This window comes from Pseudorca crassidens, chromosome X (genome assembly GCF_039906515.1).
Source record: "Pseudorca crassidens isolate mPseCra1 chromosome X, mPseCra1.hap1, whole genome shotgun sequence".
Classification (NCBI taxonomy): domain Eukaryota; kingdom Metazoa; phylum Chordata; class Mammalia; order Artiodactyla; family Delphinidae; genus Pseudorca; species Pseudorca crassidens.
This window is the reverse complement of record NC_090317.1, coordinates 12615357-12629087: the sequence shown is the minus strand read 5'-3', so window position 1 is coordinate 12629087 and position 13731 is coordinate 12615357.

Here is a 13731-nt window from a genome sequence, read left to right as displayed (position 1 = left end):
GTCAAGTTTTCCATGTATTGAATGGTTAGCCCTTTCCATGCATCATCCTAGTTAAACTTAATGCTATAACATAAGTACTGCTTTTATCCCCATTTTATAAACGAGTCACTTGAGTCTCAGAGAGGTTAGCAGAACATGTTAGAGGAACGCCAACTAATGTGTGGACCTGGGGAGGAGCTGAGCTTTGAAGTTTGTCTGATTAGAATGCCCAAGCCCTGGAAGACTTAACTTGCTGGGTTTGTAGTTTGAGCCTCAGGTCTCTGCCCGCTGAAAGTACACAATCTCTAGCAAGGACCCAGCCATATCTTTAGGATTTTAAAACACAACCAGCTGCTCTGCCCTGGCCCTCCCCCCATCAGCACCTCTTGAGCTGTTGCAGCGTATTCCTGCTCAGCACCTCCTGTCAGATGCCTCGTTCTTGCTGATTTCGGGGACTGGACTGTCACTGGAGTTGCCCTGGCTGCTGTGGCTACTCAGGCAGCACATGCTGCAAGGCCCTGTTATCTCTGGGACCGCTCTTGCTGGTATGTTAAGGATTTATTCAGTAGGAAAGGAAGAAGGAAAGGAGAACGTTCTGTGGCCCATATGTATATTTCTCCTTGTGCATACGCTGGCTTTTCTAGGCCTGGAAATGGAAATGCACATACCCAGCAAGGAGAGTGCTGGGTGGACCCACAGAAAATGGAGAAGAATGCAACCACTGGGGGAGGCCCAGGCGTGATCCTTAGAACCCATAAACTCCCACCAAGTCAGCCCTACCACAAAAACTGAAAAGTGGATGCAATTCCTTCAGATTTCTTTACCCGAGATTACAACGTGAATCTAATTATCTTCCCATAGAGAAAGTTCATGTTCACGCAAGCTGGAGATGGCCCTAGGACTTACGTGGACCCAAAGAGGGATGGAGAAACATTACCTGCAGTTATTATTAAACATCTTCAGAGAATCAGAGATTTCAGGGGTTAGCAAGGAGACTGAAGCAGTGAAAGTACTTCATAGGAGTAGAAAGAGCCCTTGAGTCGGAGTGAGCAGGTTTGGCTAAGCGAGTTAGTTGTTCCAGCTCTGCTTGACCTTGGACATGCCCTCGCCTTTCCCTTCTTGGGCCCTTCAAGTCCTTCCTCATTTGAACTTCAGTGATCTATGCCCTTTCTTTCCTTTTCTCTTTTTTTTAAGGTTACTTATAGCTCTAGCATTATTCGATTGCATTGAAGAAAATGACAAACCTTCATCAAGTACCTCATCGTATGTGCCTCAGCAAGCCTCCCCTGTGCAAGTTCCTCGAATAAAGCTACATCCAAAAAGCTTGGGGAACACAAAGGCAGGAGGAGTCAGGACCGGTGTCTCAGAAAAGGTGCCTCTGAAGCTGGGCCGTGAAGGATGAGAGGCAGAAAACAAGAGCAGGCAGCGAGAAGAGCACACGCTCTTCTGAATCACCTGAAATGGCGAAAGGCTCAGAAAGAACCTGGCTCGTTTCCAGGAACCTGGGAGCCATGGGAAGTTTGGTATTGCTGTCGGGATGTGGGTGGTGGTGGGCAATGAGGCTGTGGAGCTAAGAAGCCAGGAACAAATCATGGAGGGCCTTGAATGGCTGGGCAAGGAGTAGCACTTTGTGCTGTGGGCAGCACAGGTTGCCAACAGAGGTTCTTTAGAAGTGGGGTTGCATAATCACATGGTTTCTGCAGGACTATCCCTCAGGTCTCAGTATGGAGGAGGATCTGGAGCGGGGAGACTCTGGAGGCCTAGAGACCAATTAGGATGCTAGTGCACAAGTGACAGACAAAGGACAAGGGCCCTCTGGTGGACGGTGATGTACACCTCCTGATGTTCACGCCCTGTGTGATCCCCTCCCTTCGAGTGCAGGCTGACCCTAGTGTCTCGTTCCTGAGAACAGATACAGCAAAGGTGACGGGATGTTGCTTCTGACATTAGGTTACAGAAAGACTGTGACTTCTGAAGCCAGCTGCCATATTGTGAACTGTCCTGTGGAGGGGCCCAGATGGCAAATCACTGATGTCTCTGGTCAAAAGCCAGCTAGGACCAGAGGCCCATTTGCAGCCACTTGAGTGAGCTGGGAAGCAGATCTTCTGAGGCATACCAGCAAGAGCCGTAGCAGTGACTTTGGAAGCAGACCCTTCCCCACTGGGGCCTTGAGCCAACCGTACCCCCAGCCACCGTCCTGGCTGCAGCTTGTGAGAGACCCGGAGCCAGCTAAGCTGGGCCTGGATCCCTGGCGACAGAAACGGTGAGTAATTAGTATCTGTTGTTTTATACTGCTAACATTTGGGCTCATTTCTTACACAGCAACGGAGAAGTAACAACAAGAGCCAACCAAGGCAATGGGAGGGAAGAACAGATTGATTCTGGAAATGGTAGGAAGTTGGGTTAGAGCGTGAGGGGGAAAGAAATGTCTAGGCAGACGTGAGTGCTCTTTAACTGAGATGGAAAATAGAGTGGAAGGTGTTGGTCTGGGGAGCAAAATGATGAGTTAGTTTGGTCCAGCCAAAGTTTGAGTGACCGTGGGACACACCAGTAAATATAGTCAAGAGGCAGTTGGGTCCAAAGGACTGAGCCTCAGGGAAACCATACAGACTGAACTTTTGGGAAGATCAATGGAGGGAGGCTGAGAACGTGCAGAAACCAAGGCCAGAACCCAGAGATGTTCAACAGTTAAGAGACTGTCCTTTATCATCAGACAAGTGTCAGTCTTGTGTGTGTGTGTGTGTGTGTGTGTGTGTGTGTGTGTGTGTGTGTGTGTGTGTGTGTGTTGTCTATGTATTGGATTGGCCAAAAAGTTCGTTCGGGTTTTTGTAAGATGTTATGGAAAAACCCGAATGAACGTTTTGGCCCACCCAATGTATCTTCTCCCAAGCAGTTACATCCCATTCTAAAATACTTTTCCGGGTTTGAAACATGGCAGACCACGTGGACCAGCAACAAACTACCAACACCATAGTACAGCCCCTGGATCTTCGCAGCCTCAGCCTGGATGAGCGAATCTGTGACAACTGTAGAAATTGATGAAGAAACATATGAACAGATATACAAATCAACAAAATGGACTATTCCGATGCTCTTTGTCTGGGGAGATGGTGGTGTGCTAGTTGCCCTGCCATTGACAGTTGGCTGAAACAATTTATCCAGTGTGGAAAACAGGAGATTTTGTACGATTGCCTCTTTAAATGTAGAAGATATTCAAAAGACAAACTGGCATACATTTTTATATTAAGAAATAGCCAAGAATTCTTCCACTCCTGAAATAAGTTGATTTGCAGATAACTCACAAATTCTTAAGCTAAATGGCATTTTTCTTTTTCTCCAACCCTTTCAATAAATGTGACCACCAGGATGCAGAAAAATAAAATAAAATACTTTTCGTTTGCTTTGCAGCCATTTTGCATCCCAGTTTTACCTCACTGAAGACTCCAAAGTTAGTGAATCTCTCCACCTTTCAGGTCTACCTGAGCCTCTCCAAATGGGACAAGTTCCAGTTGCAAGACTGCAAGCGAATCTGCTGTTGATTTCCACTGCTTGTAATTATTGGGAACATCTCTAGAGTTTATATGTTGTTTACACACTCAGCTTAATTTATTCTTTGCAAATAAATCATATAAAGTAGCATAGCAGGAGAGCTTGTTACAGGAAGAAGTGTAGTACATGGCGAGTCTAGGAGATGTCAAGTTGACCCAGAGATCTTTTTCAGGGGTCGGTGGTGGTGAGAGTGTTTTTAGCTAACCTGCAGAATGTAAACAGAGCCTGCAGACAGACTGAAAGACAGCTCTATCAGCTCTGCTGGAGGTGTTGACACTACTATCCTACCCAGGGTGTGAGCACAGAAGCTTGTTACCATTCCAATTTTGCTGAACTGCTTGGGGCTTTTGACATTACAGATATCCTGTTCCTGCACAGAGAGGCTGGTAGAAGATTCTTAAAGGTAGAAGGCACCTTTAGAGGTCTTTTTAGAATAGGGTGCACAGACTAATTCTGAACGTTTCAAACTGTGTACTTGCAAATGATCCATGGTTTTTCAATTGAGCAATTAATAAAGCAGCAAATAGAGAGAATTCAAGTGAGCAATATTAGTAGATGGAATTGGCTTTTATTACCATACAAAACCACATTAAATTTGATGGAGCAATAGTTCGCTTGCACAGAAGTGATCTGTCTATGAATGATAGTAGTTGTGTGCAGAATCCTGTAGCACCAAACTAAAGTTACTTATAAAACGTCATCCTCTTCACTTTAAAAGTTCAAGAACTTAGGCTCCTTTTCTTGTGTTCTCTGTTTACACCACCTCCCTCTTTGTGCACCCCCAGCCGAGGGACAACAGAGATTCCCGTCTCTGGATCCTACCACTTCGCAGTTTCACTGCCATGGCGCCTGGTCAAGTCTTTCTCTCCTGCCTGAAGCAAAATGAAACAACCTCTTGGCTAACCTCCCTGCCTCCAGTCTCTTCTGTCGCCAATGTGTCCTCCACACCACCATCAGCTTGATCTTTATAAAGCACTGAACAAAATCCTTTTGTGGTTCCCACTGAGTACAGGATCAAGGACCTTAGTGAAGCATTCACGGCCCACAAGTAGGACCTTTTCTACCTCTCCAGCCTCAATTCCCACAACATCTCTCCACCCCCTTTCTCTGCAGCTGTGCTATTTGACCACACGAAGTTCCCTGACTCCGAGGTGTATGACCGCGAGTCTTTCTCATGCTGTTCTTTCAGCCTGAAGTGTCCGCCACTCCTTCTCTTCCTAAAAAAGTCCTACATGCTGTAGAAGGTGCAGCTTAAACCATCTCTTCTCCAGGAAGCCCCTTCTCTGGCCCCTCTCGCAGACCCTGGCTCTTTGGTGCAATGGCTCCCATTTCATTCTGTCTCAAGACAGAGTCCCTGTTGACTTTGCCTCTCCAACCCTATATTGTGAGCCCCTAACTTCCTGTTGTCCCCAGATCCTTGCACACTTCCTGACACATAGAATGCCTTAAAAATGTTGATGGGATAAATAAATCGTGGGCTTTGGCAAAGCTTTTCAAACACATTTCAAAAGTCCCTGATGGTTTCGTATTTAAATAAAAGTTAACATTCAGTAAATGTTTTGAATAATATCTACTAAGTATTATACATTTTTGGGGGTTTTTTGCTCATCAGGAATTTCCAAGATGCGCATATAAATGGATATTAATAAAATCTAAGAGTAAAACATACAGGCGAATGTAAACTTCTGCTAAATTTTCCTGACATTTCCATAGAGAATAACATTTTAAAAATAAATGTGCTCTTAATTACTTTTTAAAAAACAGGAGCCCTTTTTCTCAGTGAAGGTTTCCTTTAACACACAAAGTGCTTAAAATGAGTTTTGAGCAGAGCTGCTACCACAAGAACCAGTTGGAGATTTAATCTAGGTTTTGAGTAACTGAAAAGATTTCCTTTTCTTTTTTTTTTTTTTTTTGGCCACACCATGCGGCTTGTGGGATCTTAGTTCCCCGACCACAGATTGAACCCCAGGCCCTTGGCAGTGAAAGCATGGAGTCCTAACCAGTGGACTGCCAGGGAATTCCCTGAAAAGATTATTTTGTTTTTCTTTTGGTAATGATTTGATCTTTTCCATCTACCCTCCAACTGAGAAGAGGTTCACTGTCAAGGTGGCTAGAAACATAGTCAACCTTATTAAAGGCAGCTTGGGAGATAGTTGTAAAAATCATTGAACAGAGAGGTAGGATACCCAAGTTCTAGTTCATTGATTCTGGCATTAACAAGCTAAGTGGGGACTTCCCTGGTGGCACAGTGGTTAAGAATCCACCTGCCAATGCAGGGGACACGGGTTCGAGCCCTGGTCCGGGAAGATCCCACGTGCCGCGGAGCAACTAAGCCCGTGCACCACAACTACTGAGCCTGTGCTTCAGAGCCTGCGAGACACAACTACTGAGACCGCGTGCCACAACTACTGAAGCCCGTGCACCTAGAGCCTGTGCTCCGCAACAAGAGAAGCCTCCATGTTGGGAGCCCGCACACCGCAATGAAGAGTAGCCGCCGCTCGCCGCAACTAGAGAAAGCCCACGCACAGCAACGAAGACCCAGCACAGACAAAAATAAATAAGTTAATTAATAAATTAAAAAAAAAAAACAAGCGAAGTGACCTTGTCCTGTTTGGATTCCTCTGGGCCACAGTTTCCCTCAATGTAAAATGAGGGTACTTGACTGGATGATTTCTGAGGACTCTTCCAGCTCTAATAGACTAGGTTAGGAGAATGCATTTGACTTTGAGGTAGCATCTGGTGTGTACAGCAGCCCTTAGGACTGAACACGCTGCCTCCCAAACACCTCTGCTACCATCATCCACGAGGGTGTTTTGTTTTTGTTGTTTTCAATAGCTGCTTTATTGAGATATAATTCAATACCGAAAAACTCATCTATGCAAAATGTACAATTCAATGGTTTTTAGTATATTCAAAGAGCTGTGCAACCATCATCACAATTGATTTTAGAACTTTTTCATCACCCCAAAACGAAACCCTGTACCCATTAACAGTCACTCCCCAGTTCCTCTCAATCCCTCCAGCCCTAGGCAACCACTAATCTACTTTCTGTCTCTAAGGATGTGCCTGTTCTAGACATTCTCATATATGGAGTCATACAATGTGAAGTCTTTAATGACTGGCTTTTTTCACTTAGCATAATGTTTTCAAGGTTCACCCCTGTTGTAATATGTATCAATACTTCATTTCTTTCTTTAAAATAAACTTTACAGGAATTCCCTGGTGCTCCGGTGGTGAGGACTTGGCACTTTCAACTGCCGCGATCAGGGATCCCCTGGTCGGGGAACTAAGATTCCACAAGCCACGTGTGGCCAATAAGTAAACAAACAAACAAATAAATAAAATAAACTTTACTTTTTAGAACCATTTTAGATTTACAGAAAAATTGACACTATAGTACAGAGATTTCCTATATACTGCCATACCCCGTTTCCTCAATTATTAACATCTTACAGTAGTATGGTACATGTATTACATTAATGAACCAACAGTGATACATTATTACTAAATAAACTCATGCTTTATTCAGATTTCTTCAGTTTTTACCTAAAGTCATGTTACTGTTGCAGGATCCTATCAAGGATACCATAATACATTTACATTACATTGAATCGCAATGTCTCCTTAGGCTACTCCTGGCTATGACAGTTTCTCAGACTTTCCTTGTTTTTGATGACCTTGACAGTTTTGAGGATTTCTGGTCAGATATTTTGTAGAGTATCCTCAATTGGGATTTGTCAGATGTTTTTCTCATGATTAGATTGATTATGGGTTTCGGGGAGGAAGGCCACAGAGGAAAAGTGCCATTTTTATCACATCACATCAACGTACATACTATCAACATGACTTGTCACTGCAGATGTTGACTGTGACCTTCTGGCTGAGGTAGTGTTTCTTAGATTTGTCCTCTGCAAAGTTACTCTTTTCCAGAAGAAGTAAAGCTGTCACTGTTTGCAGATGACATGATTCTATGCATAGAGAATCCTAAAGATGCTACCAGAAAACTACTAGAGCTAATCAATGAATTTGGTAAAGTGGCAGGATACAAAATTAATGCACAGAAATCTCTTGCATTCCTATACACTAATGATGAAAAATCTGAAAGTGAAATTAAGAAAACACTCCCATTTACCATTGCAGCAAAAAGAGTAAAATATCTAGGAATAAACCTACCTAAGGAGACAAAAGACCTGTATGCAGAAAATTATAAGACACTGATGAAAGAAATTAAAGCTGATACAAATAGATGGAGAGATATACCATGTTCTTGGATTGGAAGAATCAATATTGTGAAAATGATTATACTACCCAAAGCAATCTACAGATTCAATGCAATCCCTAGCAAATTACCAATGGCATTTTTTACAGAACTAGAACGAATCATCTTAAAATTTGTATGGAGACACAAAAGACCCCGAATAGCCAAAGCAAACTTGAGAAAGAAAAATGGAGCTGGAGAAATCAGGCTCCCTGAATTCAGAATATACTACAAAGCTACAGTAGTCAAGACAGTATGATACTGGCACAAAAACAGAAATATAGATCAATGGAACAGGATAGAAAGCCCAGAGGTAAACCCACGCACATATGGTCACCTTATCTTTGATAAAGGAGGCAAGAATACACAGTGGAGAAAAGACAGCCCCTTCAATAAGTGGTGCTGGGAAAACTGGACAGCTACATGTAAAAGAATGAAATTAGAACACTCCCTAACACCATGCACAAAAATAAACTCCAAATGGATTAAAGACCTAAATGTAAGGCCAGACACTATCAAACTCTTAGAGGAAAACGTAGGCAGAACACTCATGACATAAATCACAGCAAGATCCTTTCTGACCCACCTCCTAGAGAAATGGAAATAAAAACAAAAATAAACAAATGGGACCTAATGAAACTTGAAAGCTTTTGCACAGCAAAGGAAACCATAAACATGACGAAAAGACAACCCTTAGAATGGGAGAAAATATTTGCAAATGAAGCAACAGACAAAGGTTTAATCTCCAAAATTTACAAGCAGCTCATGAAGCTCAATGCCAAAATAACAAACAACCCAATCCAAAAATAGGCAGAAGACCTAAATAGACATTTCTCCAAAGAAGATATACAGATTGCCAACAAACACATGAAAGAATGCTCAACATCGTTAATCATTAGAGACATGCAAATCAAAACTACAATGAGGTATCACCTCACACCAGTCAGAATGGCCATCATCAAAAAATCTACAAACAATAAATGCTGGAGAGCATGTGGAGAAAAGGGAACCCTCTTGCACTGTTGGTGGGAATGTAAATTGATACAGCCACTATGGAGAACAGTATGGACGTTCCTTAAAAAACTAAAAATAGAACTACCATACGACCCAGCAATCCCACTGCTGGGCATATACCCTGAGAAAACCATAATTCAAAAAGAGTCATGTACCAAAATGTTCATTGCAGCTCTATTTACCATAGCCAGGACATGGAAGCAACCTAAGTGTCCATCAACAGATGAATGGATAAAGAAGATGTGGCACATATATACAATGGAATATTACTCAGTCATAAAAAGAAACAAAATTGAGTTATTTGTAGTGAGGTGGATGGACCTAGAGTCTGTCATACAGAGTGAATAAGTCAGAAAGAGAAAAACAAATACCGTATGCTAACACATATATATGGAATCTAAAAAACAAAAAAAAATGGTCATGAATAACCTAGGGGCAAGACAGGAATAAAGACGCAGACCTACTAGAGAATGGACCTGAGGACATGGGAAGGGGGAAGGGTAAGCTGGGACAAAGTGAGAGAGTGGCATGGACAGACATACACTACCAAATGTAAAATACATAGCTAGTGGGAAGCAGCCGCATAGCACAGGGAGATCAGCTCTGTGCTTTGTGACCACCTAGAGGGGTGGGATAGGGAGGGTGGGAGGGAGGGAGATGCAAGAGGGAAGAGATATGGGAACATATGTATATGTATAACTGATTCACTTTGTTATAAAACAGAAACTAACACACCATTGTAGAGCAATTATACCCCAATAAAGATGTTAAAAAAACAAAGAAAGAATTTTTGGAGGAGATGGCAATTTTATATGTAGATATTTAGGGAATTTAATGAGTGTAAATATTTATTTTCAATGAATAAAATGAGGAATTTGACTTACTCTACTTAACTTCAAATAAAAAATCTAGGGAAAAGTAACCTAACATTTTAAACATATTTAAGCTCAATATAGAGATACTTTTATGAAAATAGCAGAATTTAACTTATGAGTTACCCTAGAAAATAGTATGCTTCGTTTCATAGGAACAGTTCACGCTATGACTGCTAGAGTTGCTATAAATGTGGCAGCGTGTTGAGTTAGATGACTTCTAAGACTCCCTCCAACTCTTGGATTGTATTATTCGGAGCGGGGCAGGGCAGGGAGACAGGGAGAGAGACAAAGAATGGAAAAAATACTTCTCTGCAACCATATTAGTTACTCTAATTTAAAAAATGTGATAAAAAAAGTTACTCTTTTCCCCCTTTCCTTTAGTATTCTCTTTGGAAGGTAGTCACTATGAGTAGCCCAGAATTAAGGGGTGCAGAGTTATGCTCCACCTCTCCGAAGCCAGAGCATTTACGTAAATTATTTAGACTTCTGCACAGGCGATTTGTCTCATGCCCTCCCCTCATTTCTGTATTTACTTATTTATATCAGTGTGGGTGATGCATATTTGTTGTATACTTTGGGTTGTAATGCAACTACTTTATTCATTTTGTTGCTCAAATTGTTCCAGATTCGGTCATTGGGAACTCTTTTAGGTGGCTCCGATATCCCTTTGACACACCTCCATTATTGTGGTCCTCCCTCCCTTCCTTCCTTGCCTTCTTTCTTACCTTACCTTACTTTCTGGCACTGCAGGGTGCTCCAGACTCATTTTGCATATTTCTGGCTCCAGTCCTAGAAGCAGTCATTTTCCCAAAGATGCCTGGTTCCTTCCATTGAAGAATGATGTTAGAAACTAAGATCTGGATTCTAGATGTGTTTGTTGCTACTGGCATGTCATTGTTTCTTGGCCTTCTCATCAGCTGACAGAGCTAGGTAATACATGTGCATATACTAACCTTGTATATATACAAGTACTCAATTTCTTTTTATTGCAGAATAATACTCCATCGTATGGATATACCACATGTTATTCATCCGTTAATCAGTTAATAGGCAATTAGGTTGCTACCACTCTTTGGCTATTATAATGCCACTATGAACATTAGTGTGCACATTTTTGTGTGCACCTATGTTTTTGTTATCCCTAGGAGTAGAATTTCTGGGTCATATGGTAACTTGATGTTTAACTTTTTGAAGAACTGTCAGCCTGTTTTCCAAAGTGACTTCACCACTTTACATTCCCACCAGCACTACATAAAGATTCAATTTCTCTACATCCTCGGCAACACTCGTTATTGCCTATTTTTAAAGAATTATTACTGCCATCCTAGTTAACGTGAAGTGGTATCTCATCATGGTTTTGAGTTGCAGCTCTCTGATGACAAATGATGTTGAGCATCTTTTCATGTGCTGGTTGCCCATTTGTATATTCCCTTTGGAAAAAAATGCCTATTCAAGTCCTTTGCCCATTTTTAATTGGGTAATTTGGTTTTTTATTATTGAGTTTTAAGTCTGTATATAGTCTAGATACAAGCACCTTATCAGATACATGATTTGTACATATTTTTTTCCTATTCTGTGGGTTGTCTCTTACTTTGTTGATGGCGTCCTTTGAAGCAGAAACGTTTAATTTTGAGGAAGTCCAATGTATCTATTTTTTGTGTGTTTATGTTTTTGCTGTCATATGATTTGTTCATTTTTAATGGTGATGTTCTATTTTGCCTTCTTTGTATAGCAAGAACTGGCCTCAGCAATGAGAAACATCACTTGTGATGGTCGAAAATACAGAATCAGACCAGAGAGCACTAGCTCCTCCCTGAAGAGTCAACAGAGGTTCCTAAGAAAGGTGACAATCATCACTAACACATACTGCACAAAGCTGTGTGCCCGACACTGTGCTCAGCTCTCAAAGCATCTTTTTTTTTTTTTTTTTGAATCCTCAAAACAATCCAGAGACATTGTTGTTCCCACTTGAGGCTCCGTGTAAGTGATATCCTCAACTGCCTACAGCTGGTAAGGGATGGCGCCAAGGTGAGAGATTGTCTTGATTTTCATGGGCTTCCACTCCTCCCGTTATTTTCAAGCCCCCAGAGCCCCCATTCCTTAAACATGCAGCAAACACTCCACGTTATTTTTGAGAGCCTAATGTGGAATAGGCATTGTGCTAGGTATTGGTGAACAAACCAGGCACAGTCTTTGCCCTCAAGGAACTTACAGACTGGGAGCTAGACCAGCGATAGGCAAGATCATGCAAATAAACGTAAAATGACCATTGGTATCAGTGCTGGAAAGAGGTGCCCAGTGCTGTGAGAGCTTAAAACAGGAGACCTGTCTTGTTCTGGAGGAGGGCACCATGGAAGCCTTCCCAGAAGTGATGTTTGAACTGAGATCTTCCAGAGGACATTGAACCATTTGAGGGAAGAGCTTGGGAAAGAACATTGCAGGAAAAGGGAACAGCGAGTTCAAAAGCCCTGAGGCAGGAAAGAAATTATGTACTTTTGCTGGTAGATTTTTGTTTTAATTATCAGGAAATCTGCACTTGATGTGGAGATTTGGGGGGACCCTGCAGATGCAAAACAAAATCTGCACTGTGCATAATAATCTGTATCTGAGAAAATTACTGGACTTCAAGATTTATTTAGATATGAAACCATCAGGAACCATGGCTTATTTATTCAGCAAACGTTTCTCAGTGGGACCCTGGGGGAGGGTGTTGAAGGAGGGAGGCACAGAAGTACACGGAGTTGATCAGGCAAAGCTTTGGAGGAGTTGGGACATTTTTTCTAAGAGCAATCAATAGGAAGCTACCAGAAGATTATGAAGAAGGGGAGTGACAGCGATAGGATTTCTGTTTGAAAAGTGGAGGGAACGCTCTAGGGAGAATGGATTGGTGAGGAGCAGAGTGGACGCAGGGAGAACAGGTAGGAGGCCACGGCAGTGGCCCAGCAAGCAATGACGGTGCTGTGGGTGAAGATGGTGGTGTTGGGGAGAAGGGACACAGCTTCCTGGGTTCCATTCAGCTGCATGGATGCTAGCTGGGTGCTCCCCTAGCCCCTCCTCTGCCTGGCCCAGGACCCACCCCCTGGGTTTGCTCTCCACCCCCCTCCCAAGAAGGGCAGTGAGAGTTGCTCAGGCCCCTGGGCTTATGTGCCTTCTGGTTCCTCAGTGGGCCCTGCTTCCCGCGGCCCAAGCCGTTCAGCTTGGCTCCCAAGGAGGTCTTTTTCTCCAGTGAGTGGGTCTGAAGAATGACGGTGCCGTCACTAATCTGCTCCTGTCCCCGCGTACTGAGGAGGGCGCTTGGCAGGAGGTTGCTCGGGTGTGTGCACTGCAGCCCCGAACCCGGAGGAGAGCTAGGGAATTGCTGCTGCTGGGGCCCCCTGCCCTCTCCTCGCCCCAAAACAAACGAAGGGAAAGCTTGAACTTTCTTCTTTCACAAGGAGACACATTTCTGTGTTTGTGACTGGGAGAGAATATGTCTTAAAGCTGCCTTTTCTGGTGACAACAGGAATACAATCCTATCGGAGAAAATTGGAAAGTACGAATAAATAGAAGGAAGACTAACCAGTATTCATACCACTACCCTGCATTTTTGTATATTTTCCCAGTCATATATACTTATTTTTAAATAGGTCATACATACTGAATATACTTGTGCATCTTGCTCTTTTCACTTTGTGTTTTAAGCATTTCCCTGTGTCGTTAAAACCTCTCCACACACAATTTTTAGTATCTGCAAAGTAGTCTTTGTTTTTGAAAACATATTTTACATAACCTTTTCCTATCTGTTGAAGAGTTGGCTTGTGTGTAACTTTTACCGTTGCAAGGAGGTCTGTGCTGAACGTCTTTGTTTATAAATCTTTACCTGCATTTTGGATGCCCTCTCCCCCTATAGATGTCTAGGAGGGAGACTAATGAGGGGAGTTGTATAGACAAGCCAGGAAAGAAAATCTCTGTGTAGGATAATTCCCATCAAAAGGTAACTCTGCTCCTATCAGGGGGTGTAAAGGATGGGCCGTGCTTTTCCCTCTGTAAGGACCCCGTGCTCCCCACGTCACTTCT